Source organism: Trichosurus vulpecula, chromosome 5, assembly GCF_011100635.1.
Source record: "Trichosurus vulpecula isolate mTriVul1 chromosome 5, mTriVul1.pri, whole genome shotgun sequence".
NCBI classification, from domain to species: Eukaryota; Metazoa; Chordata; class Mammalia; order Diprotodontia; family Phalangeridae; genus Trichosurus; species Trichosurus vulpecula.
In genome coordinates this window covers 198038313-198051397 of record NC_050577.1, presented here as the reverse complement: position 1 = coordinate 198051397, position 13085 = coordinate 198038313, and the positions used below count along the sequence as shown (strand labels likewise).

The 13085-nt window shown below is 39.2% G+C and overlaps 1 protein-coding gene across 1 annotated transcript in view; it reads left to right on the top strand.

Moving 5' to 3' along the window:
* ETV6 (ETS variant transcription factor 6) overlaps positions 1–13085 on the top strand; it is a 342518-nt gene that overhangs the window by 318799 nt on the left and 10634 nt on the right. The gene's annotated exons all lie outside the window — the stretch shown is intronic.

Sequence of the window (13085 nt, the reverse complement as noted above, 5' to 3'; positions counted from 1 at the left end):
ATTATAGGGATCATGAGGCAGAGGAGAGAATGATCATCTATATGGTCCCTACTGGGTGCCAGACACTGTGCTGAGTGTTTTTAACAAATATTCTCTCATTTGATCCTCACAACCCTATTTTCCATTAATCCCCAATAATCCATTAGGTTGTAAACTTCTCCATTAGAGAACCCTAACCCTAACCCTAAATTTTTTTAAATCACTGGTCTTTTCTTGTTTGGGAACTTCTTTAGAGTAGGGACTGTCTTTTTATTAATTGTGCCTCCCCAGTGCTTAGCACAGTGCCTGGCACCTAGTAGGTCTTAGTACATGTTTAGTACTTAGTACATGTACTACAATTGGGTAAAGTGAGGCAAACAGGGTTTGTTTTTTTTTTTTACATGACTTACCCAGGTCACACAACTGTAAGGCTGGATTTGAATTTAGGCCTTCCTGACTCTAGCCCTGTGCTCTATCTACTGCCCACCAGCTGCCTCTGCACATGTGTGCCTGTATATAAACATGCTATACATACAAATACATAGTCATGTGTATAGACACACATGTATATCCTATAGACTCCAACAGGACATTCATTTTATACTATATACTATACCCTATACCATACACACATTTTATACAGTGTACTATACATACATACAAACAAAACCTACGTGGGCAACACATGTTCCATATATACATGCGTATGTGCATTTATGGAGCATGTGGTACTGATTATACAAAAGGCCATCACAAACAGCGAATCAAGAATAAACCCATTTATCCAAGCAGAGAGCAAACAGAAATCAGAGAAGTTCTACAGATTAGAATATGCCAGACAATACACAGAGTAACTGAGCACTCTCCCAGGGGTGAGATGGCTTAACCCAGAGGGAGAGAGCCTGGTCTTACCCAAGGGGAAATTCCCCAGAGTCTCTGCAGAGGCAGGAAGGAAATCAGGAGCCTGTGGACGTGCCGGCTCCTCTACCTACCTGCCACTTCCCAGATGCTTTTTTTCTTTCTCTCGCTGGAGTTGGCCCTGATGAAAGTCTAGAACCACGTGTGCCCTCTCTTGAAGCTGTGTGAAGAAGAGAGTTTCTCTTCTCCAGTGTTTTCACACCACTCTGCCTTTCACAGGAGCATACAGTGCTGAACCATCATTCTCCCTACCAATGAGGAAGATCTCATGCATTGGTCTAGTTTGGAAGCCCAGATTACATACATACACACATACATGTATACGATATTCCCATGCATATGTATATGTGTATATATACATACACACATGTACATACTGTTCACATATGTGCATGCACACAAACATGTACATATAGAATACATGCACACACGTGTGTGCATATATACGTGTATGCACACACATGTCCATATTTATATTTATGTGTGTCTGTGTATATACACACACATACACTGAAATGATGAGGGAATTTAAGTTACTTTCCTGAAATAGGGAGGAGGGGAATTAAGGTATAATTGCTGTTTTGATGAGATTTGGCCTCTTTGGACCCCGCTTCATCGTCTGTAAAATAAGAGGATTGGACTAGATGGTCTCAAGGGTCCCGCTCAGTTCCAGTTCTGTTGTCCGCCCTTTTGGATGGGCACCTCTGTTTTTCCACATTATCTTCAGAAGCTTGTTGAATACTCTTCTCAATCTCTTCCTGCTCCCTAAACACGCAAGATTCAATGCTTCCCTTACAGAAAGTATTACACAGAGAGGGACCCAAGACAGTACTTCTCATACAGGATTGTATACTGTATAAAACTTCCCATCATCAGTCTACCAAGGTATTGTTCTGGTGGGCCCAATTCTAAGGAAATTGATTTATTATGCAAAATATTTCTCTTTTTAATGGTATTGAGAGAGAAGTGAATGTTATATACTTGGATATTTATCCCTTTGTTCTATTTTTATTGTAAACTAGTTAAAAGAATGTGAACCAGAGCAATTTTTTGAGTTTGTATTGTGTGAGTAACACTGGAATCGGAGGTCCTAAGTCAGATGGTGAGATAGGCAGGCAGAGTAGACAGTGACAGCACCCGATCTGTCCCAGACTCTTTCATTGTTACACAAGTGCCAGGCACACAGTAGGTATTTATTCTACAGGAATTTAGCTATTGAGACTTGTGGCCATGCTGGGTAAGCCTCTCTTACTTGTCCCCGGCTATGGAATAGGAATAACGCTTCCCTCCTCCTAGCTCATAATGAACATCTTGCATGGCTTAGACTAATTTCTGTACAGCACTCTGAGTTCCTAAATAAAAGATCATTTATAAACACATATAATTAGTGCTAGGTAAGGTCATTCTTCAGAATATTTCCTGGCTAAAAATACCACGTCGCTATTCTTGTCTCTTTCCTGTTCCCTCTTTTTAGTTGGTTTTCCTGAGACTTTAGACCTGGTATGAGGAACTCTTAAAGTATGTTTATTATAAACAGATTATGTATTATTTTGTTCTAATGAAAGAAGATTAGGATGATAGAGGAGTCTTAAATGTGGTTGTATCTAATGCACTTTGGTTTCCTGGGGGGTCTTGTTTGTTTTATATATTTACTTATCGAGTGACCAAATTTGAGGAAAACGTTTTTTGTCAGAAAGCTAAGGAGCTCCTAGAACACCTCAGGCCATGTTAGATGATGAAAATTACATGAGCAGAATAAAAGTGTTTTGGTATTCTTCTTTAATGTATATAAAAAGTAAAAAGAATTATATTCTTATATGTTAGAATTATAATTATTATATTATCATAATTCTTCACATTTGCAGAAAGAGAGAAAATATCAGTCTCTCAACAAGCGTGTATTAAGTGCCTGCTATGGCCCAGGTCAGGCAGCTCTGTGGGTGGCACAGTGGACAGAGCACTGGGCCTGGTGTCAAGGAAGACTCGTCTTCCTGACTTCAAGTCTGGCCTCAGACATTTACCAGCTGTGTGACCCTGGACAAGTCACTTAACCCAGTTTGCTTCAGTTCCTCATTTGTAAAGTGAGCAAGAGCAGGAGATGGCAAACCACTCCAGTATTTTTGCCAGGAAAACTTCAAATGGGTCACGACCTCAGACACAACTGAAAACGACTGAACAACAACAAATGGTCCACGTATCATGCCTAGCTAGGCAGTGGGGTTACAGATAAAAACAATGAAACAATCTCTACTCTCAAGGAGCGTACAGTTCTAAAGGAGGAGACCACATTAGTACAGAATGAATATAATATAGAATACATATGGGACAAATATATAAAGAAAATAGAGGTAGGGACTAGACCTTTGATTTCATTGGAAACTCCTTCTAACAGTGTAGGTCTACACTTTCTCTGCAGTTTAGAGCCCTAGAGAGTTGTCTGTGGCGCTAAAGGATTGAGGGATAGTGCCCAGGGTCATATAGCCAGTATGGGTCAGAAGCAGGACTTGAACCCAGGTCACTCGTGGGACTGGAAAGATAGGTTGGGGTCAAGTTGCGAAGGAATATGATGACATGATAAGAAGTTGTGCGATGTAATGTAACAGTGTAAAATAGCATAACATGATATAAACTATACTGCTCTCCGGCCTCCTCATAGAATGAATATGACCTTTCTTAAAAATATGCCATCAGAGTGCAAGCTTTGTCAGGCTCTGTCATCCTTCTATCAAACTGTGCCTTCTTTTTAAGGACAGGATTTGTTAAGTACAGAAATGTTCATCACCAGCTATTGGCCATTGCAACCCAAACCATACATACATATATGTATGTGTGTGTGTGTATACATATTAAGTTTTATTTATGTATTCTGTTTTTACATTACAAACATTAACTAGTCACTCCCACTGAGAGGTCTCTTGTAACAAAGTAAAACACTTAAATAAAATTAATAATAGTGACCTTATCTGAAAGTACATGCCACGTCCCACATCTGTAGCACACTCTACCTCCAATTTCTCTATTTCGTGTAAATTAACAGAAATCTATTTAAAAGGGCCTTGTAAAAGGATCTATTTAAAAATTACCTCATTGACATAGGTCCTCCCTCCAGCAGTGCAAATTGTCACCCATTAATGCCTTCTTATCCTTTGCAATTCTTGTTCACATCCGTATATATAAGGACAGAAGGAAGGAAATAAACATTTATTAAGTGCCCGGTATTTCATTTGATCCTTAAAACGACCCTCTGAGGTAAGTGGTATTTTGATCTCTATCTTACAGTTGGGGAAATTGAGGCAGATAGAGGTTAAGTAACTTGCCAAGGGTCACAGAGCTAGTAAGTGTCTGAGGCTAGATTTGAACTCAGGTCTTCCTAACTCCAGGCCCAGCACTCTCTCTAGTATGCCACCTAACTGCCTGCAAAAGGGTTTCACCCAAATGCAAGGTTATCCCCCCTAGCTTTCTTGATTTTATGTAGGTACCAGTGAAGCGTACAGGATATCCATCCATTAATGATCCCTCACTCTTTTTCTGACCATACATGGTATCTCTAATGGTTTCTTTTATGCTAGTTTTGCTTGTAACTTACCACAACATTCTGCTGCCAAATATTCTCTATCCTATTAGACATACCATGTGTCATTCCACTTCCCTTTGGCTGACCTTCAATTTTGATTACTCAGAGATTATGATATTGTGATATGTATCCATATATAGTATTACTAAAAGAATGTTGGTATGGGGGAAAAGGGAGTCTTGTTTCAGAGGAAAGATTGGTATCAGTGAAAGAGCTGTACAGTTTCCTAAATGAAATACATTGTACTCCTACTTTTCAAGTCAGGGCCAAACTCATTGTCATCTGCAGTATCTTTACAGGATACATATATGCTCATGGATCAGTTGTTTACCTATCTGCTTATCATAGTCTAGACAACAAGCATTTTTCATCCACTTGCTTTTTCCTGTATAGATAGTTGAACTCTTATGAGTGATTACATATTTCATTTAGAAGTCTCTGCAGTGATCCAAGATTGATGCAATCAACACAGTGTCATATGCTAACTGTCTGTCTACCTATCTTTTTATCTGTCTATATATACATACATAAATACATATGCATATATGTATATATATAATTTGCAGATTATTATTATTACGACTAAGGGCAAACGGTGTGATGACTCTTTAAGGTTGACGTTCTTTTGCTTCTTTTATTCTTCCAAGTGTCACCTGTGATCGTAGGCACATTTTGATTAAGGCCTGTGAAAATATTGGTTTGCAAAGCCCTTACGTTACTAAACACCCAGTTCAAACAAAGGATCAATTAAGATTTGTGTAACTGCATTACAGTCATGTGATGGTTTAAAAAAAAATACTGCTACATAAGCCTTAGACTTACCAGGCCTATTTTATTCAACTAAGCCTATATTCAGTATAATTGCAAAATATTATCCCAGTTTGTATTTGCATTATCAAAAAGATCTTATTTATCCTCTCTCCCCCTCCCCCCACCCATTCTGCCTATGCACAGTGGAATTTCAGGGCCTTGATGCTCAAGAAAATTCTCCCTGGTGGTATGGCTGATGTCTGAAGTCTCACTCCTAGAGCTTTAAGCTTTGCCTTAAAGCTTTGATCACCATTGACATGAAGAGTCCGCTGGGAGGGGGGCAGTACTTTATGAGATATTTACATGACAGGAATAAAGTCTGTGGGACAAGGTGACAAAGCACATCTAAAGAGACACCACCCAAGAAAGAAGGGTCCTCGAAATAGGAAGAAGAGGGAGACGGACTTTTAAAATGCTTTATCCACTTCACAGTTTTGTGTATAACTGTCAGGAGAGATTGGAGTCTATCTCCTTCTTGGTTTGAGACATAGTAAGTTTGTAATATCTAAACATACCTGTGGGATATCCAATTGGATGTCCAAGTGGTAGCCTTTCCTTAGAAATCCCTAAGATTAAAACAACAACAATAAAACTTCTAACCTTGGTCCATGAGAATAGAAGTCATGTCATGCTCATGAATAGCATCTAGTCTCTGAGTATTTAATTAAACAGTGCCATGCTTACAGTGGGGGCGGCTAGGTGGAGCTGTAGTGCATAGAGTACTGAACCTGGAGTCAGGAAAACTCATCTTCCTGAGTTCAAATGTGGCCTCAGACACTTATTTGCTGTGTGACCCTGGACAAGTCACTCTATTTGCCTCATTTCCCTCATCTATCAAATGACCTAGGGAAGGAAATGGCAAACTACTCTAGTATCTTTGCCAAGACAATCCCCAGTGGGGTCATGAAGAGTCAGACACAACTGAAACACAATTAAACAATAACAACATGCTTACAGTAGGTACTTAATACAGATTAATTGTATTCAAGTTAATAAGCGCATATTAAGGATAGTAAATCTTAATCAGCTCCAGAGCCCAAACTTCTCTTAGGATTTTCTCTTAAATCTCATGTAGCTTTTGTAGTCTAAGAAAAAGTTGTTTGTGGTACAAATACATAACATTTCAAGAAATTTTCCTGTGCTATTGCATTATGCTAAACCATTAAGGCTAGCTACCCTGACTCAATATAGAGACATTTGTATCTTTTACAAAGAAACCTTTGTATGTTTTATAGAAGTGGTATAACATAGTGGCTAGAGTGCTGGGTTTGGTTTCAGGAAGACCTGGCTTCAAATCCTGCTCTAGGAACTTACTAGATGTATGACCCTGGGCAAGTCCCTTAAACTTTCTTGGCCATAATTTCTTCATCTGTAAAATTAGGATAATAATATCACCTCCATCACAGGGTGATTGTGAGGATAAAAAAACAAGTAAATGAATGAAAATGGCATTTTAAGGCAAGCACCACCCCATGTACATCAGACAACCCTGGGCGGTGGAGGTGATACAGCTGCTTAGCTCACATCTCAGAAAATTCCATGTGGGGCCAACAAGTGCCGTATCACACAGTACCCTGTGAAGCCCCCAAAAGTCTTTCATCAATGCTCTCCAACAGCAGCGCTTCTCACCCCAGCAGCTGCCTGGCTGGCCAGCGATGGATCAAATTCTTCAGGTCTGATAGAACGAAGATGATTAGGGATCTTCATCTCTAAGCAAGGCTGAGCTGAAAACATGTTGCTGTTCAGGAGCAGAATAGAGATGGGTCATTCTCTGTCTGATCCACTGCAGCCCATATTTCATATTCCCAGAAAGCTGGGATGGTTCTGGAATATCTAGTAATAGCACAAGAACCTAGGTCCAAAGCGGCCTCCATCAGTTCTGCTACAGAAGAACGACAGTACACACTGAAAGATCTGGCAGGCATGATTGTTAAGCTACCAGTGATCTCCAAAAGGTCATGGAGAATTAAAGAGACCAGAATGGAGACAGTAAAATATTGTTTTCATTTTTTTTAAAAGGGATAATGTTGGGGATACAAGAATGGAGTCTGCAAACAAGCGAGTTTGACTTCCTAGAAAAATTCTAGAATATATCATTAAAGGGAAGGTGTATGAAGACCTAGAAAAGGAAGCAGCGATCACTAAGAGCCATCATGGCTTCTTCAAGAATAGATCTCCGCAGACTAATTTCATTCCTTTTGACAGTCATTAGTCTGGTGTAAAGCATACAAGATCTTACTTTTTGTTCACTATAAAAAAATGTTTGATTCAATAGAATAAGACGCCACTGCAATAGCTCTTATCCAACAAGATGTCTCCCGTGCATAAATCAGAATTATATAAGATCCCTTGAAAGATAAAATGGTGAGCATTATTCTTTTTGTGACCCTCTGGTTATTAATGTCAATTGAAGCATCAAACACATGCTTGCCAAAGGTGATTGCTGCTATCATGGAGGATGTCCAGCACAAAGTCCAAATTGAAGAGGAATCCCCTGTAGCCAATGAGGTAAGAGATACTTCTGTTTGGAAGTGACATGGTACTCATTATATTCATCTGTGACTGATTGAGAGCTTCCTTAGATCCATTGTCACTTAAAAGAATTGGGCCTAACTACCCACATGGGAAAAACCAAGTGGATGAATAATGCCTGTTCTTCAGACTGATATGCAGTTGAATGGACAATCTGTAAAGCTCATCCTTCAGTACATATATTGTGCACATATGCTGCAAATGGATAATGAAGTGAGCCCAGAATTTAACAGGAAGAGGACAACAGATGGTATTGCCTTTAGGAAAGTGAGCAGTTCTTTTAATAACCCCTAGGTTCTCCTTGAAACAAAAGCATCCATCTGTTTAATAGCAATATTTTTCAGTTGATACTTGGCTATTGAGTAATGAATTGCTGTAGCCTCCAAAGAATATAAGTGGAGGATTACCCAAAGGTCCATGCTCATGATGAGAACAAACAGTCTACAACAAATTACAAATGAGGAATTACACCACAGTGATATAAAAGCTGTCACCAAAGAAATTAATGACTGAAGAGGGGGAAAAAAGATGATCTAATCACTTAGCAAGAGCACGTGGCCCAATGAGAAGCCTGTGTTTTCCACTGTTGCTACCATAACAAACCAATGAGTAGTCGACGTACTCCATTGTTGTGTCCAAAATGGTAGGAAAACTAGTGAAAAGTTCCCAGTACTTTGGACTCCAGTGACAGACTTAGGGGAGGATGTGGACAAAGGTAACACAAAGTGGATATGCAGGGATGGATTCCAATATAGATTTTTGGAGGGAATAGCCACATGGATAGAAGAAGGAGAAGGAGAAGGAAGAAAGAAGAAAGAAGAAAGATACTATACTGATAGACCACAGGATTGCTATAGACGTAGTTTACTTAGATTTTAGTAAAGCATTTCACAAAGTCTCTCAAGCTAGTCTTATAGACAAAATGGACTTATAACTAGTTGAATGGCTGAACCCAAGGAACAGTTATTCAGAGTTTGATGTCAGCTTAGAAGGAGGTCTCTAGTGGGGTGCTGCAGGGATCTATGTTCTATTGTGTGGTTTTTAACATTCTTATTACAGTATCTTAGATTAAGGCATAGACAACATTCTGATGAGATTTAAAGATGACTCGAAGCTAGAGGCTGACACGCTGAATGATGGTCAAAATACAAAATGTTCTCAAGAGGCTAAAATGATGGCTTGAATCTCCTAAGATGAAATGTAACATGAACATCTATGTAGTCCTACACTTGGATTTCAGAATTCAACTTCTCAGGCACTAAATGGGAAGACATGACCAGAAAGAATGTGTGAAAAAGATCCAGATATTGTGAATTACCAGCTTCCTATGAATCAGCACCGTGACATAGCAGCCAAGAAAGAGAATGTGATCTTAGGCTATCTAGGGTGCAGGACTAGGGAGAGATGCATGTTCCCCCTGTGCTCTGCTCTAATGAGACTGCATCTAGAGTATTGTGTTCAGTTATGAGGGTCGCCATTAGAATATAACTCCCTCATTAGAATATAAGCTTCTTGAGAGCAGAGATTGTTTCGTTCTCCAGATTCTCAGCAGCTAGCACAGTGCCTGGCCCATGGACAGCACTTATATGTTAATTGATTTCCACACTTTAGAAAGGATGTCGGCAAAGCAGAGATCATTCAGAGGAATGCTCAGAGGACCTTCAGATCATGCCAGATGAAGTTCAGTTGAGGAAACTGGGAATTTTGGACCTGGAGAAGGCATAAAGGATGCATGATAACTGTCTTCGTGTGTTTGGAGGGTTGTCATGTGGAAGATCGTAGTAAAAAGGGAGAATAAAGAGAATAAAGAGTGTCGGTGAAAGAAAAATGAGATGGCATAAAGTTGAAATGCTCAGTCCTAAACTATTTAAACGAGTGACTAGCAATGGAAAATGGACAACAGGAATGACGTTGACAACAATTATAATTTACATCTATATTAATAGATATAAATTTGTTGTCACGCAGTAAGACCAAAAGACCCCAGAAAGTTCCTTGATCCCGCAAACATTTGATTTAATTACTGAGTGAATAGAGATGGCAACTTAAAGGCAATATTAGAATATAAACTCATTTGCAAAATCTCATTGTAAATCTCATAAACTCATTGTAAAATGAAAAGAATGATGTACAGTTGTGAGCGGTATCATCTCATAAAGCTAAGAGAAGCAGTATAGGGTAAAACCAATTTAATGAAAACTAAGCAGAATTATCCCAGGGCTATTTAAGGATGAATATTGAAGGAAGAGAAGAGAATGAAGAAAAGTGGAATAGATTCATGAAGATTACTATAATAAACTTTTCGCCATCAACAACAGAAACCATCACAGTTGAATCATGACAAATGAACCATCGCAGTCCCAGATGTGATTATGGGGAGGGGGGACACTTAAGAGCTTTCTCCCTGTTGGCTGGTGGCAACAGGAAAGATGCCTAGAGTCACAATGCAGGGTGTGAGCCACAGAAGTTCATAGAGGCCCAGCTGCCTTCCTCAAATTATTCATTTAATTTCCCTCCCCCCACCCGAGTTACATGTAGAAACAATTTTTAACATGCATTTTCAAAATAAATTTTGAGCTCCAAATTCTCTCCCTCCCTTCACTGCTCCCCTCCCCATTGAAAAAGCAAACAATTTGATGAAGGTTATACATGTGCAGTTATCGAAAACAGTTTTATGTTAATCCAGTTGTGAAAGAAAGAAACATAAACACACAAAAAAAGAAAAACCTTGAAAAATTAAAAGTATGCTTTGATTTCTATTCAGACTCCATCAGTTCTTTCTCTGGAGACGGATGGCATTTTTCATTCAAAGTCCTTTGGAATTATCTTGGATCATTGTATTACTGAGAATAGCTAAATTATTCACAGTCGATCATCATACAATAGTGCCGTTACTCTGTATGATGTTTTCCTGGTTCTGCTCATTTAACTTTGCATCAGTTCACCCAAGTCTTTCCAGGTTTTTCTGAGAGCATCTTGCTCATCATGTCTTATAACACAATAGTATTCCATCACAACCATATACCACAGCTTGTTCAGTAATTCCCCAATTGATGGGCAACCTCTCAATTTCTAGCTCTTTGTCACTGATAAAAGAGCTTCTATAAATATTTTTGTTCATGTGAGCCCTTTTTCTTTTTGTTTTTTCTCTCTACCTACTAGTGGTATTTCTGCACCAAAGGGCATATATGGTTTTATAACCCTTTGAGCATAGTTCCAGATTGCTCTACAGAATGGTTAGATTAGTTCACAACTCCACCAACAGTGCATTAGTGTCTCAGTTTTCCCACATCCCCTCCAACATTTGTCATTTTCCTTTTCTGTCATATTAGCCAATCTGATAGGTGTGAGGTAGTACCTCAGAGTTGTTTTTATTGGCATTTCTCTAATCAATAGTAATTTAGAGCATCTTTTCATATTGACCATAGATAGCTTTGATTGCTTCATATGAAAACTTCCTGTTCATATTTTTGACCATTTATCAATTGAGGAATGAAATGCCTTCCTCAAAAAATAAAGATTCCCCAAAGATCTATGTTGGGTACCAGTGAGATGGAGTCATACCCATTCATTTCAGCAAAGACTCTTAAGAAAATCTCCACAAGATCTCGAACTCCCCTATGGCTCCACTTTCGATTCCCGTGACTCCACAAACTAAAACTTCCCCTGCCTTTCCCAGATGTGTGTCCCCTTCTTCTTCCTCAAGCGTAAAACTCTTTGATGGTCAATGATTGTCTCACTTGTGCATTTGCATTTCTAGCACCAAGCACAGTGCCACATTCCTTTCATGTTAGGATTATTTGTCTTCCCCTCCATCAGATCTTGTGAAAATGTTTTTTTCTGCCTCCTTCCCTTCACTTGTGTCTCTCCTCTTCCCAATTCTACCCCACCCCCAAATTTCTGTTTCATCTCCATAACTCAGCCCAGACCCCTCCTTACCTCAGTGTATTTCTGTCACTATGAACTTTTTAATTTTCAAAAATTTAACCTCTTCACACCTAGCCCAGAAAAGAGAATGGTTCATTTCCTCAAGGAAAACCTACAAGTTCTGGGAGGCATTGTGTTATAGTAGAATAATCATAGGATTTGGAGTCGAAGACTGGTTTGGTGTGACCATGAGCAAATCACTTAACCTCTCTGGGTTTCATCTTCCTCATCTGGAAAATGTAACATAATACAAGTAACTGTCTGTAGTTGGTCTAAAAACTTTGTGATTTATACACTCTACCACTGTCTCCCAAGAAGAAGACAGTTGCCATCTAGGATTGGAGACTATATATATATATATATACATACATATATATATTTATATTTGTTCAATATATTATTATATATTTTATATTTGTTTGCTTCATGGGTTTCTTTGTTCCGCACCTGGTGGCCATTTTCTGGTCATGGACTTCTTTATGCTTAGGAAGCTCCATAAGATGCAGACACATAATCTGTTTTAAGGTCTTCCTTAATCATTCTAGTGCCCTCCCTCAGAGATTATCTCTAGTTTGCTCTGTCTGTAGCTTGTTTGTACATAGGCATTTGTATGTTGACTCTCCCATTAGACTATGAGCTCTTTGAGAGCAGGGACTATCTTTTGCCTTTCTTTGTGTCCCCAGCACTCAGCAAAGTACCTGGCATATAGCAAGCATATTAGAATAAGTGTTTGTTGACTTTACTTGTTACTGAACCTGTACCTGAAGCCTTCCTTGTCAAGTAACGTCTGCCAGAGTTTGCCACCTACTGCTATTCCCTTGAAGAACTCAAAGTCACCTCCATGCCATGATGAAGGCACACAGTAGAACTTTTGTGGAGCCATAGAAAGCACATCTCCATCTGGTATCCATTTTGTTCTAGTGGCCATTTAGGGAACCTGACCAATCCCTTCAGCAGGATCGCACCCTTAACAAACCATTTTCTTTGAATGTCACTGAATCCTGGTCTTGGAGCCCAGCTTCATTTCATTATCTAGTACAGAAGGACAGACCGTAGCCCGTCTTCCAACATGTTAAAGTTTGTTCATTTTCAGTATTTCTGGTTTGTTAAAGGTATATTTCAAATAGCCATCCTGTCCCTTAGCTCCTTCAGCTAAGGCCTGACTTTTTCACAGTCTAAGAGGGATAGACTCATTACAGGTCCAATGTGACTCAGAAGAGGATTTGCAGAACTGACACTTCCAATTGTGCCCAGTTAGAAGCTATATGAAAAATGAAAGCCTAGTTTATGGGACCCTCTGCAGACAGTGACTAATGACAGTGACAGGAATGTGGCCAAAATAATT